The sequence below is a fragment of the Prionailurus viverrinus genome, chromosome F2, assembly GCF_022837055.1.
Source record: "Prionailurus viverrinus isolate Anna chromosome F2, UM_Priviv_1.0, whole genome shotgun sequence".
In the NCBI taxonomy this organism is placed as follows: Eukaryota; Metazoa; Chordata; class Mammalia; order Carnivora; family Felidae; genus Prionailurus; species Prionailurus viverrinus.
Genome location: NC_062578.1, coordinates 44,921,102 through 44,935,821, shown reverse-complemented (window position 1 = coordinate 44,935,821; position 14,720 = coordinate 44,921,102). Strand labels below are relative to the sequence as shown.

The 14,720-nt window shown below is 38.3% G+C and overlaps 1 protein-coding gene across 1 annotated transcript in view; it reads left to right on the top strand.

Annotated features, from left to right (window-relative positions):
• The window catches only part of STK3 (serine/threonine kinase 3), a 282,030-nt gene that overhangs the window by 253,104 nt on the left and 14,206 nt on the right, over positions 1-14,720 (top strand).

Genomic DNA, 14,720 nt, shown 5'->3' with positions numbered 1-14,720 from the left:
CTTTGTAATTTTTGAGTGAACGGTAAAGTAAAATGTTAGTGGCTCTGCTCATAGTATTAAATGATACTTTCGTATCAAACTGAAACTGTTTTTAAAGAGAAAATTTGGCATTCCCTCCCAGTTTTTGTAGAAGGAAATTATTTTCTTTCAATAAGTATTTCCTGGTGCTTTTGAAAACTTGTAGGACTTAGGATAAAGTGGGCTGCATTAAATATTTAAGGCATAGTGGCTCCTGCGTTGGGAAACTAACTCTTCCCATTCAGTCTGAATCATTCAAGGCCAGAACAGTAGAGGCAGTTTTAAAAGGTAGTAAGAAACTAACTAATTTTCACTGAACAGAGATAGCAATCTTCATTTTTTTGGAGCTTCCTTGGCCTTTATTTTCAAACACGCTCCTGGGTTCTAATGGATAATTTAATTTTCATACCACGGAGTAACTGGTCTTAGTGACAATGGTAAACCTTTCTTCTGAGCCCAGGCCCAAATTGAAAGTACCAATTAAAGATAAGATAATTCACCACACCCTAAATTAAATTGGTTATCCCACCCCTTGCTTCCTTATCTTTTTTATGAACCAGGAAAATGGTCTTACTAAAACAAGTTTTGTTGAGGCTTCAGAGGCTTGGTTATTTTAAGGTCGTTCCTAAAATTTTTTCACATGGTCCAGTTGCCAGACAGATTGTACATCAATTTCCTGCAGCATTTGGCAGGCCAGTGCATTCACCGCCTTAAAAACAATTTGAATTTATTGATTTTGAAATTTGTGATTACTTTCTAAAGTTTTTCCCCCATCTAAATTTACTTTGGAAAAAATATGCACAACAGAACACATTGGCCCATTTTCGTGCCAAGACTTTCAGGGAAATATTTCATATGATTAATATTGTGTGGCTAATCTGGTGTAAAAAATCAATTTTATCCATTTTAACTTATGAGAGCATGACCATCCTGTGTGAACTATTTAAAGAGCCTATGACTTCTCTAATCCAAATTTAAGTGTTTGTTATTGCCTTTATTTATATGTGTTGTATTAATCACTGTCAATTAATACTGGGCCACATTTCTTTTTAAGAGTTGAAGCATATGTTGTTAGCATACCCACATCTTTTCTTTCCAGAGCAGTACCCTAACCTTGCCTTGGGCAAGCTGAAATTAGTGGACTCCGGACTTGGCTCAATTAAATACTATAGTTCATGGTACCAGGCTATTTTAACAGGTCTGGATTCAGTTAGAAACCTTCCATTCCTCCTTATCTGTCTATTCCTTTAAACCCATTTGTCCTAAAAGATTGGTGTACTCTCTCTTATTAAGAGTCAGAAGAGAAACAACATTATAAAATCTTTTTGATGATTTCATTCCATCAAACTCAACTTTTTTATAAAACATTGGACCATTTGTTACTTGGTGAGTGCATTAATCTGAAAGCTTTAATGTAAACACTTGGGAATCAAGAATAGCTATTTGTAATGCTTGTACAACAGTCTATTATCCGTAGAGTTACAGCACCTCACAAATAACATGACTTCCACCCAGGGAATAATTGACTCACCACGGAGGTCTGGCTCCCTTGTCTCGTTAAATCTTTTAGAATTGCTGAGAGGTGGCTAACAATTATTCTTCTCTGTTTGGCATGTGTGGAGAGTTAGGCACTAAGCAGTTAGAGGTCACGCACAGAATAATCTAAGGCGGTGCTGTTTGAGTATTGGTTCTTGAATCACTGCTCAGCAAATGTTGAGACTTAACTCCTGAGAGCCATCTCATAAGGGGATGCACTGATCTACCCATTCTAGGCATTGGCAGTCAATTGCCCTCAACTACAGATTGTTACATTTTATTATATATTTCACCTTGATCTTCATATAATTTCCTCACAGCATTTATGAAAACATCTGAACTGTCTCTTATTTGGCATTCTGATTTAAATTTTTTTTTTAAGTTTTTAAATGTTTTTATTTATTTTTTGAGATAGAGAGTGCAAGCAGGGGAGGGGCAGAGAAAGAGGGAGACACAGAATCTGAAGCAGGCTCCACGCTCTGAGCTGTCAGCACAGAGCCGACGTGGGGCTGGAACTCATGAGCCGTGAGATCATGACCTGAGCCGAAGTCGGATGCTTAACCCACTGAGTCACACAGGATCCTCCTGATTTAAATTTTAAATGAAGAGGGGCCCCTGGGTGGCTCAGTTGGTTGAGCGTCCCACTCTTGATTTCAGCTCAGGTCATGATCCCAGAGTCGTGGGAATGAGCTGCAAGTCGGGCTCTGCACTGAGTGTGGAGCTTGAAATTCTCTCTCTTCCTCTGCCCCTCCCATGTATGTGCACAGTCGCTTTCTCTCAAATTAAAAAAAAAATTTTTTAATAAAAAAATAAAATTTAAATGAAGAACATTTTTAAAAAGCAATGTAAAATTGTCTTGAAAACATTTAGATTTGACCTTAATTGCTGTTAGGATTTAAAACCCTTTGTTTTATTTCTGTTCAGGGAGAAAAATAATGTTTTAAAAGTACATAACTGATCTGAAAGAATGCTGTATATATTATCTGTAAGATTTGCATGTCAGAAATCCACCTGCAGAGTGTTTTGTTTTAGAGCTCCTTGAGAAGATGAATGCTATAGATGAAGGGTTGTTAGGATAGGTTTACATTTATTTAAAGTGTTGGGATGGGGCAGGCAGGAAAAACCTTGAATTCGAATTCCTTCATGACCTTTTAAGATAATCTTTGATGCTAGCTCAAGGGAGGTATGAGAAATGTGTGGCTTCAGTTGAATAAATATTATACTTCAGTGACTTTTTAATTTTTTAGTATGGAAGGACTAGCTGACAAATACAGGAGAAGCCTGATTTTCAAATCTTCATTCCATTATTTAAAAAATATCAAATGTATTCTGGCCAATAATTCTCCCAGATGGTTCCCCCTTCCTTAGTCAAACCAATACAGACTGGTAATTAAGCCTTAGTTAGTAACTGATAAGTGTACAATATTTACTCCCTGCCCTTATGTATTTTCCTGCCTTTGAAGGAGGGGTTAGTTAAAAGAAATTCTTTATGCATTTTTCATTCATTGTGGGTTATATTTGGCAACAGCCAATTGATCTCCGGATTTTTCTCTCTGCTTCCATTCCTAACTCCCCACATTTTGTCCTTCATTCTGGAACCAGATTGATTCATTTTAAATATAGATCAAATTATGTCACCCTCTCGCTTAAAACACACCAGAACCTCTCCATCACAGAGTAAAATATGAGGTCTTTATTATGGCCTATTGGTTCCATTCATGTTCTGGCACCCAGCCACTTCTGTGGCCTCATTTCCGCCCACTCTTTTTGCTCACTTTGCTTCATCTGTGCTGGTCTTCTTGCTGAACTTCAAGTAAAGTCAAGTGTACTTCTCCGAGGCCTGTGCTTTGGCTGATGCTGCCTGGAGTACTCTTCTTCTCACAGATATTCTCTCACTTCATTTAGGTCACTTTTCCAGTCTTTCTGTTCCCTTACCCTACTTTGTTTTCTTTCTTAATTGGCACTTATCACTACCCAGCAACATCTTACATATGTTTGGTTATTGTCTCTTCTTTGATCTATCACATAGTAGGTTTCAAGGAATATTTGTTTAATGAATGCCTGATAACTATCTTGGATGTTTAAGAACTTGGTGTAAGACTCTTAGACTTTATAACCTTGAGACAGAAATTTTTTTTTAATGTTTTTTATTTATTTTTGAGACAGAGAGAGAGCATGAGCAGGGGAGGGGCAGAGAAAGAGGGAGACACAGAATCTGAAGCAGGCTCCAGGCTCTGAGCTGTCAGCACAAGGCTCGATGCAGGGCTTGAATCCATGAACTGTAAGATCATGACCTGAGCTGAAGTCAGATGTTCAACTGACTGAGCCATCCAGGTGCCCCATTTATGTCCATTAACTTTAACCTATCTGTGCCTTTATATTTAAAGTGAAGTGTGTTTTTCCACCAGAATGTTTAAAATGTTCCACTTGTCTTCTGGTCTCCATATTTTCAAAGAGAAGTTTATGATGATTTAAATTGTTATATACAAGGGATTAATAAATCACCTGTACATGTCACTTTTCTCTGTCTACTTTCAAGATTTTTTTCTTGGGCGCCTGGGTGGCTTAGTCAGTTAAGCATCCGACTTCGCCTCAGGTCATGATCTCACGTTTCGTGAGTTCGAGTCCCGCATCGGGCTCTGTGCTGACAGATCGGAGCCTGGAGCCTGCTTCAGATTCTGTGTCTCCCTCTCTCTCTGCCCCTCCCCCACTCACACTCTGTCTCCCTCTGTCAAAAATAAATAAATGTTAAAAAAAAATTCTTTTAAGATTTTTTTTGTTTTGTTTTTCAGCAAACTTAGGCATAAATATTTGTCATTGCTGTTGTTTTCAATCCTCTTTACAGTTGATGAACTTCCTAAATCTGTAAATTTGCATCTGTTGCTAAAACTTTAGAGAATGTATTTGGTTATTATTTCTTCAGATTTATTTTATTTTTATTTTATTTTATTTATTTTATTATTTTATTTTATTTTATTTTATTTTATTTTATTTTATTTTATTTTATTTTATTTTATGTATATATATCCCCCCACCCCCACCCCATTCACTCATTATCTAACCTCTGGGACTCCAGTGTATCTGTTAAATCTCTTGACATTATCCCAGAAGTCCCTGAACTCTTTTTTTCTTTTTCAGTCTCTTCTCTCTCTTCTTCAAATTGGATAATTTCTATTGATCTTTTTCCAGCAGATCTTTTGTCATCTCCGTCCTGCTATTAAGCATATCCAGTAAACTTTGATTCCAGATACATATTCAGTTTTTCGTTTCTCTAAAATTTCCATGTGGGTCTTTGTTATGTTTCCTATTTCTCTGCTGAGGTTTCCCATTTCTTCATTCATTATGAGCATATTTTCCCTTACTGAGTTTAATTATAGCTGCTTTAAAGTCCTGTCAGTTTCTTTGTGAGGGTCATGTCAAGGTAGATCTCTGTTGATTATCTTTTCCTTTGAGAGTGGATCATATTTTCCTGACGTTGAAATGTCAAGTAATTTTGGGTTATATCCCAAACATGGTAGATGTTTTGTTGTGGAAGGGGAAAGTGTTTTTGTTAACTCCCCAGATTAGTAGTTGCTTTTTGTATTTTGTCCACAATTGAAGGTTGTTATCTGTGAAAGAGTTAGTCTACTAGGAGCTTACTCTGACATACCAAACATACCAAAAACTGAACTCCTTACATGCTTTCTGACCCTTTAACTGCCTCTCAGGCTTCCTGCTAAACTACATGCCCACACCATCACACAGACAGATTCTTTATGTCTCCATCAGGTGGAGTCGATCAGGACTGCCAAGGGTAATACAGTCATAAAGATAAAGTTTATCGTTCTCACAACTAACATTCTTGTTTCTTGCATCCTCCTCCTTGCCACCCTGACACACACACTTTTGTCACCAGAGGTGAAAGAATTTTGATGTACTTAGCAACAGGTACCACTGCCCCATCAGGGGTGTGGGGAGACAGGAAAATCCCAGAACAAGGTGATGACAGAAGCCAGGAAATGTATATATAAGAGTGGATGGCAGAAAGCTCTGTCGGTACAGGCTGGCATGGATGTGGGCATGTATACGTGAGCTGAAAGGGAAAGAGAGTTTATTTTTTATTTTTTTTATGTTTATTTATTTCTGAGACAGAGAGAGACAGAGCATGAGTGGCAGAGAGAGAGGGAGACATAGAATCGGAAGCAGGCTCCAGGCTCTGAGCTGTCAGCACAGAGCCCAACGCGGGGCTCGAACTCACAAACTGTGAGATCATGACCTGAGCCAAAGTCGGTCGCTCAACCGACTGAGCCACCCAGGCGTCCCTGAAAGGGAAAGAGATTTTAAAAAGAAGGGGAGACAGAAGGGCCAGGAGCCAGCTGTGCCCACACTTGTGCTTGGCCTTTACCATGTGGTTTCATGTAATCTTCAGAACAACCCTGTGAAATGAGTTATAGTATTTGTATTTCATTTGAGAGGCTCAGAAACTGAAAGAACTCACATGATTTTCTTCAAGTCACACAACTTAATAAATGAGGAGGCAGAAAAAATGTCATTTTGCTTTCCTAAGGTTGGTTTTACTCCTATGAAGTCCCTCTGGAAACCCTGGGGACTGGGAAGGGTCTTTCTAGGTTCTGCCACCTTCCTCAGTGAGAAGCCCAGGCATCTGACCTCGAAAAGTTGGCTAAGAAGCTGCACTGTGACCCTCTTCTATGTTTCAGGTCTTTACTCTCTGCTCAGAAGGCAAACTTGATCTGCCTTAAGTTTAGTTTAGCTATGGTAAGCCCTTCTCCACTTCTCAACAACCCTTCCCTTTCCCCACCCCACCCTCAGATCTGTCTCAGTGTGCTTCTTGATGGGCTTTGTAATAAGCCAGATCCTTAACAAAAAGAGTTTCAGTACTCTTAGGAAGATACACAGGGATCACTTTGTCAGAGGCAGATTACTTGAAGTTGAAATTCTTATTTACAGATTTCTCTCATTTCTCTGACCTCTAGTGCCCTTGTCCTTGTGCTCACTCTAAAATTTCCATTCCATTGAGTAATGTTCAGAGAGAGAAGCACATTCCAAGAGGCATTACCTTCTTCCACACATAGCTCAAGAGTCTGAATTCAGGTCCCTCTCTCTCTTCAGTTTTTTTCCTACACCTCTCTGTGTCCAGGATGCTCAGAGAAGTTCACTGGTTCTCAACTATGGATGATTTTGTACTCCAGGACCGTTTGGTAGTCTGGAGATATTTGGGGGGGAATGCTAGGAGCATCTAGTTAGTAGAAGCCAGGGTTGCTGCTAAACCCTCTACAGTGCACAGGACAGCCCTCCAAAACAAAGAACTGGGCAACCCAAAATGTCAATATTGTCAAGGTTGAGAAACCCTGCAACAGACTTCTAGAGCCTTTCTCTGTGTCCTTTTCTTTCCTTGTCCCTTTCCTTCATTAGGGCCATTCCTCCTGGTCTAATATTATGCTAGGCCAGCATTGCAACTTTATACCTCATCATTGAAGCTTTCCCATGCCTGTCCAGCAGTCAGAGCTGCAGGGGTGACCATTTCTGGTGGAAGGCATCTGGTGGAATGGGAAGTTACGGAATGAACTGCTAAGGGACTCTTGGGAAAGAACCCATGAGTGGGATTTGTGGATAGGAGTAGTACAGGAACCATCAGTCCTCAGCCATGGCCATCGTGGATGTATCTTGGCTGCTATGGAGCTGGAGTTAGGACTTGTCTTTCAATGGATATGTATGTGATGGGAGAGGAAATCATCAACAGTGATATAATTTATAAATCTTAGAGAACTTGAAAACTTTGGGGGTTGAATCTAAAAATAGTTTTGGCTATGGTTATTTTTGAAATGAAATAAATTATGAATAATTGTCACTTGCTCAGTAGCTATTATTTATGTCATTAGAAGTACCACGTTGATTTTTTTTGGTAAGCTGTGTTTTATTGCAGCTCTAAAATCTGTTCCTGTATTTGCCTTTTTCATTTGCCTGAACAAGATTGTCAGTTCTCAACTTAAAAAAAAGAGAGAGAGAGAGAGAGACATTGTTCTCACCTGGAATCAATTTTTCCCCCTTTTCTGTTGGAATGAATATCCTAGTTACAGGGGGCCCACACAACCAGAACATTTACCCATAGCCATTTAAGACTGCTGATAAGTATAAAGTATAACTCTGTTACAGTGACCTCATGTCAGTGTCCTTTGCAATTCTGATTAGTCCCGGTAATTATTTTGGACCTTTCATCACCTCTCCCAAGTCTCTGCCCCGTGTTAGAGTTTGTGGGGCAGTAAAGCTCTGAGCACTAGACAAAGGTGCTTCCAAGTCTTCACATCTGCAAGAAAATCACTGCATGACTCTCACCTTCCCTCTACACCTTTGGTTTTGACAAATTATCTGGAGAAAACAGAGGACAATTATTACGTTGCATACACTTGGAACATGAAACTTTTCTCCCCCAAGAGTTTGAATAAAAACTTGTAACTTACATTAAGTGCATTGGATTAAATGTCAAGTGTCAAATGTTGACGTTTTCTCTGCCCAATGTATCTACCTTTGCCTTGAAATGTATCTGAGGTATAGATAGTGCTTATAGTGCTAATAGTTCACTTTCTTTTTAAAAAAATTTTTTAATGTTTTTATTTATTTTTGAGAGAGAGAGAGACCCAGTGTGAGCAGGGGAGGGGCAGAGAGAGAGGGAGACACAGAATCCCAAGCAGGCTCCAGGCTCCGAGCTGACAGCAGAGAGCAGGGTTCTGTGTCTCCCTCTCTCTCTCTGCTCCTCCCCTGCTCACGTTCTGTCTCTCAAAAAGAATAAACATTAAAAAAAAAACTTAAAAAAAAGATTTAATTGTCTTTATTTTTAAATATTTCAGATGCATGCTTTTTCTGCTCAGACCTCATTTTTGTTATATGACCTGGGGGTATTTTCTTCAGATAGTATTTAATCTTATTATGGATTAATGTTTCTGATACTATGATTTTTTACTTTCCAAAACATAGCAGCCTTCAGAACAATCTAGTAAAAAACCTATTGCAGTCAACTCTAACACTGCTTCATTGTGCTTGAGAAATGAAAGGCTTTTGAGGTAAGCTAAGGTAAACCATCTCTGTTATCATGGTCTTTTCCCTCATTATTTCTTATGTAGATAGGTATTCTACATTCTGCCTCCTCTTCTGGCCACTGTTCTTGGTATCTCTGACCAAGTTGATATTCACATGTTAAGCAGAAGCCTTTCAGGCACTTGAACCTGAGAGTCTACCAGCCTCTTGCCTCTACCCAACAGTAAGATGTCAACGATTTGAATTGAGGCTCCTAATATGAAAATTGTGGTAATATATTGATCAAGACATTTTAGTTTGTTGAATGTGGGTATACGGATGAATTCTGATTCACAGAAACACCATCACAGTAACATCTTTAATGATTAATATTGAATTGTTCTGCATACCTTTAAATGTGCCACAGTGATGATAAACACTAATAAATTGATACACAGAATCTTCCACAGTGGTTTTTGAAATGTAAAATGGCACTTATTATTAATGTATTATTTATGAGTCACAGCCAGGGTGATGATGCATCATCCCTTGTTACTATCTACTATTAGCAGATATTACTAAAATAGTAGCATCTACTCTTTTGTCTGTGATAGGCAGCTCTTTAAACAAATTACACATTGATTACTAAGAATTCAAGCTTTTCAGTGTCTGGTCAAGGCAAAATTCCACCTCAAAATTCAACAGAATCAAGAGAAACTGCAGACCCTGAAAAGATATTTACAAGACTAGGAAAACTCTTGGACTATGGGGATATATTATGCTTAGTTCTTTTAGCTTATTGAACAGGAATTTATTAGGCACCTGCTAATTGCTAGGTTAGGACCTGAAGAAGGAGGAGGAGGGAGTGAACAGTAGTGTAAAGTGCAGCTTGGCAGGGTGGGGGGGAGGGTCAAACAAGATAAAAACTATAAAAATTCATTTGATTTTAGTGACTTAAGAAGAGTGGTGTGGAGAACATGAGGGGGCAGAAACAGTGTGAGGTGAGTTGAAGTGTGGTTACCATTTTAGAAAGTAGACACTTTTTCTCCACACATCTGAGACGTTTGACTTTCAAGAGGAGAAAAGAGAAGTATGGCAACTAGAGGGGTGGTTTGCTGTGTTTAAGACAGGATGTATTTGGAAAGTATTTCAGTTTTGATGCTTAAAGAGTTTGATGGTGCACAAAGAAGGAGAACCATATAGTTAGGTTTCTAAGACCACCCCTGGCAATCTGGCCTTGAATCAGAGGGGAGGTATGAATCCTCCCTTAAATCAGAGTGTATGGAAGATGGGTGGGCAGGAATGTTTCTACACTGCATTGCTTTCTATTCAGAAAGAACTTGGAGCTTTGTCTTGTTATGAGAATCACAATCTACTTTCTTTTAATCAAAAGTAATAGCTTCCTTTCATAGTACTTTTGATCTGTTCTTTATCTGCCATATAAATAAAGGCTATTATGCCTCCTAATGATCTCTCAGGGGTTATCAAAAAGTAACACATTTTTGAAGGTACTTTACAAAATTAAAGAATTTTAAAATGCTAAGTGCTTGCATAATCATTCATCTTAACCTCATAATTCGGGGGCCATTTTGCTCCCAATTTAGTATGGATTTTATGATCCAGAGCTGTTATTTTTTTTTTTCTATTGCTTTTTACATACTGATTTTCATTTACCTTCTTCTGTGGATTTTTGCTAGTTCAGCTATAGTAATTAGTATTAAATTATTTCTTGTAAACAAAGCAGAAATAATATGAAACCAAATTTTTGGCATAAGTAAAACATCTTTCGGTTTACTGTGAAAATTCTCATTTTTATTTTCCGTGTAACGGAAGATAAAGATTGTAGACTTAGCATAATACCTTGTACATTCAGTCATTTGAGATCTTAGATTTTGAGGAAATTGTGTTATTTAAGGAAGCCACTAAATCATTCTACACCTCATTAATTTTTTTTAATGTTTATTTTTGAAACAGAGAGAGACAGAGCATGAACGGGGGAGGGTCAGAGAGAGACAGAGACAGAGAATCCGAAGCAGGCTCCAGGCTCTGAGCTGTTGGCACAGAGCCCAACGCGGGGCTCGAACTCACAGACCGTGAGATTATAACCTGAGCCGAAGTCGGAGGCCCAACCAACTGAGCCACCCAGGCGCCCCTAAACCTCATTAATCTTATCTATAAAGTCAGAATAATGCCTATTTCCAGGTTATCTGTCCCATTTCACAGAATTACTATGAGGTCCATCTGATATGTCTGTAAACATGTAAAGTGTAAAATATTTTAAAATGTATTATGATGTGAAAAATATTAGACCCCAGGCTCTCCTGGCCAATTACAAGCTCCCCTTTGACTCCAAAGCACACTTGAATAAGCGTGATAAGAAATGAACACAGCTAGCACGGGGCTTTCACTTACCACTTAAGCATCACTGACTCGTAAGTTTCTGTGCTAATCTACATCTAATTTAAAAATCTCTAAGAAACCATCTCTTTTGGGGGGAAAATTACTGCAGCTGATAAACTATGTATCTCTGTATAGGGTAATGTTTCAAAGTGCCAGCTCTGAAATTAGGCTGCCTTGGATTCGACTCCTGGCCATGCCTTTTAGCAGCTAAGTGTCTTGGGTAAGTTTAAATTCTTGGTGCCCCTGACAATTTTAACTCAGAAAAATGGTGGTGTTAACAGTACTGTTTCACAGAACAGTGCCCTTCAGATGACAGCAGAGTCATTTAACAGCATAGTGTCTGCCAGTGCCATGTGCTCAATAGATGTGAGCTGTGATGTGTATGAAATTTATAGTGATATGAATCAATATATAAAATAATATTGCTTATAAAATAAGTACCTTCAGAAGATTAAATTATAAATAGCCAAGTTCTGACCGAATCTTTTCATTTAAGTAGCTTCACCCACGAGATTTTAAATACCTTTGGAAGAACATTTTCTCTCTTTGAATCATTATAATAGCTTACTTTTGGGAGTTCCAAATTTACACCTAGTAAGTAGTTGGCCACATACCTGTAGCCCAGAAATGGTAGTGGTGATTGTTTCTCTAACCAAAAAAGATTCTGAAATACTGTATACAATGCTTAAAAAAAAAAAAAAAAATGGAAGCAGGTCTCTGCTCTGAGAAGGCAGACAACCTGTGGTGCCAAATGTGGCCACTAGAGGGTGCCGATAGCCAGCGACCTAGCCCTTCCTTAGCGACTGAGAGCTTGCCCTTTTGAGAGGGGTTCAGGAACTGCCACTAATCATTATCTGTAGAACTCAGTGGTGTCATGCTTTCTCGGTTCCAATCACCATTGATCTGATATTGGCCCATCTGCCTTCTCAGGGACCAGGGATTGAGTTGGAAACCTATTCCCCTCCTTTGTAAACCTGTTAACGCTGAGCCAATTGAGCTTTTCATGTTACCCCTGCCCTTTTCAAAGAGGCTCAGCCATTCAGAAATCACGGTCACAATTCAGTTGATTTAGGAGGATTTAATTGTATTCTATCCTACTGCTTCCACTTTTGCTGCTCTCAGTTATCCTATAAGTTAATTTCTTAATGAGATTTAAGAGATTTTACAAAATAGTTACCAATTATTCAGTACTTCATCATTCTGCAAAGTTAAAAACCCACTACTTAAAAATCAATAAACAGTGCCTTCATTTTTATACTCAGAGCAGAGATTTGGCAAGAGATGGGGAAACTCCCACTGCTGTTGACCTAGCAAAACTACCTAGTAGGAAATCTTCCCTCTTCATTTTTAGTTGGTGTAATTCAGGATGACATTCATTAAAGGTCAATAAAAAACAAAATTTCTAGTGATTGAAAAACTATAGAAAACTAGGAGATAGCTGACAAAATCTGCCACTGCCTCAGTATTTTAGACTCCTCTCTCCTTCCTTAGACAGCATGGTCAAGCACAGTCAGCTTTTCTGTCAGATGGGCTAAGAGAGTGAGGGTGGTCTACGTAGAAGACTCTGGAATGAGTAGGGTTGAGAGGAGGCCTTGAGCTTATCTCTGAGGAGGGGCCAGTGCCTGTTTCTTCCTTCTGGGTGAGCAGGAGAGATGTGCGGATTGGTGACCACAGGACTGGAGTGGGCCTGCCTGACAGAAGATTATGCATTTTGGCTAAAAGAACTTAGAGCAGGAAGAGTTTCATTCACCTGGATCTTCCTAACTAAAAATGGGGTGGGTGTCATGGGAACCCAAAAACGGACAGTGTTGTGTAGACCAGATTACAATATTTGCAATATTTAAGTCAGTTTGAAGGTAATTCCTCTGCATGCAGTATCTTTCAAAATGACTTCCTCCTGCTCTGAATCTAATGAGGCAAAGGAAATTTCTCTCACAATATTTTTGTCTAAGAATGCTTTGGAGAATTCTGACATTTGTTGGTACTAGGTATGTTGGGTCATTTCTTAAGGATTGGAAGTTACGTGATATTGTATACTAATACAAAATAATTTCAGGATAATCATCCAGTGGATTAGCTCCTCTGAATAACAGCATGTGCCAGTCACTTGCTAAAAACATTTTACGGAAAGTTCCTCAAGAGCACATTGAATTTAACAGCCATATGCTTTTTTGTTACTTTTCCACAGGAGGTAAACCAATAGTATGTCTTTCATTTGATAAGTAATTAAAGATGCACTTTTCCTTTTATCCTTATTAAAATTGGACCATTTAAGGCTGAGGTGAAATTTCATCCTGAAAAATAAAATGTTAAGATTTGCTAGCAAAACTACTTCATATTAATGTATAGTATTCAAGCCAGAGCTCACATTCTGATCCCCAAGTTTCCACAAGAGACCACAACCTCCTGGCTTCCCAGGAGATGCAAAGTGAGATTGGCCAGTTAAGGTGAATCCCTCAATGTCCTGTTCCTGCTTCCGCTCCCATGTCCGCATTAGTGGTGGCACACTCAGCAAGCAGGTGTTTGGTTCAAGGGAAGATCTCACCAAAAGTGTTTGCCTCTGTGAGAGGTGATAGCGATAGCTTGTTCCAAGCCCACGCTGGAAAGTTCTGGGAATGTTGGGAATGTGCTCATTTTACAAGGTGGTATTACAAATACAAGTTTGATGCCATGTTCTCTATTAAATTAGTTGGTACCAAAACCAATTTTTAAAAATCTAATTTCGTGCCATTCTCAGACCAAAAAAAAAAAAAAGCCTTCATGAAAAATTCATTTTACTGTAGTCCCCTAAGTGTAAAAATTTTAGTTTGCTATAAATTTTTACCCGTAAGCTATTTTGCTTGCAAATGACACTGGCACATTACTGTCATCTTAATTTTCAGTGACTTATGCGTAATAGTTGTGAGTCTAAGATGACGACATACCTCATAAACACTACTGTCCTCTCCCTAAACCAGAAAGTCAAAAGTTTGAAACATTACGTTTGAAAGTTGATGCCCCCCCCATAAGACACATTTAATTTAGCCAGTTTTATGTTCACTTAGTCTCATTTTCTGTTTTCTTTTATCTTAGATTAATAACACTTATGAACATATCTTAAAAGTTATTAACGAAAGGACAAGGGCAGAAGCTGTCATCTTCAGTTTTACTCAGTTAGTGGTTTTGCTTTGAAGTTTGCATAAGACTGATTGTTATTAAAGTAGGCAGGAATTTTTTTTTTCTTTTAACGTTTCATAGGAGCTCTCTGATGTGTATTCTTTTAAATCCCTGAATATCTTCCTGGAGTTTTGATTGAATTCGTGAATTTGTATGTTAATATCTGGGAAATTTAAAATACTGTTTCAGCCACCAATCATGCCAATCTAAAAGTAATATTTATGTTAAATGTTATATTTTTGGTAAATTTTATTTTCTGAGGCCCATGTGGCAAGTAAGGATGAATAACTTTGATCAAAATTTGTCTTCGCTAAGTTTTAAAAAAATATTTTGCCATATTTGCGTCAGACCATGATTCCTCTTCTGTGGTAGATTGATGCCTCAAAACTAGAGTCGGAGGTACCTGCTTATTTGTAGGTGTTGTTTCACTACTTAAAAAAAATTATTGCAATCTGAGTTTCATGATTTGTGGTTTTCAGCTGACCTCTACTTTTAAACTTTTTAGAGATTTGTCGAAGTAAATTTTACATCTTTAAGATAGGAATTTAAATCGTCAGAGTAAGTTTTGTGAAACTGCTGCAGTAGAAAGCTACAAATGG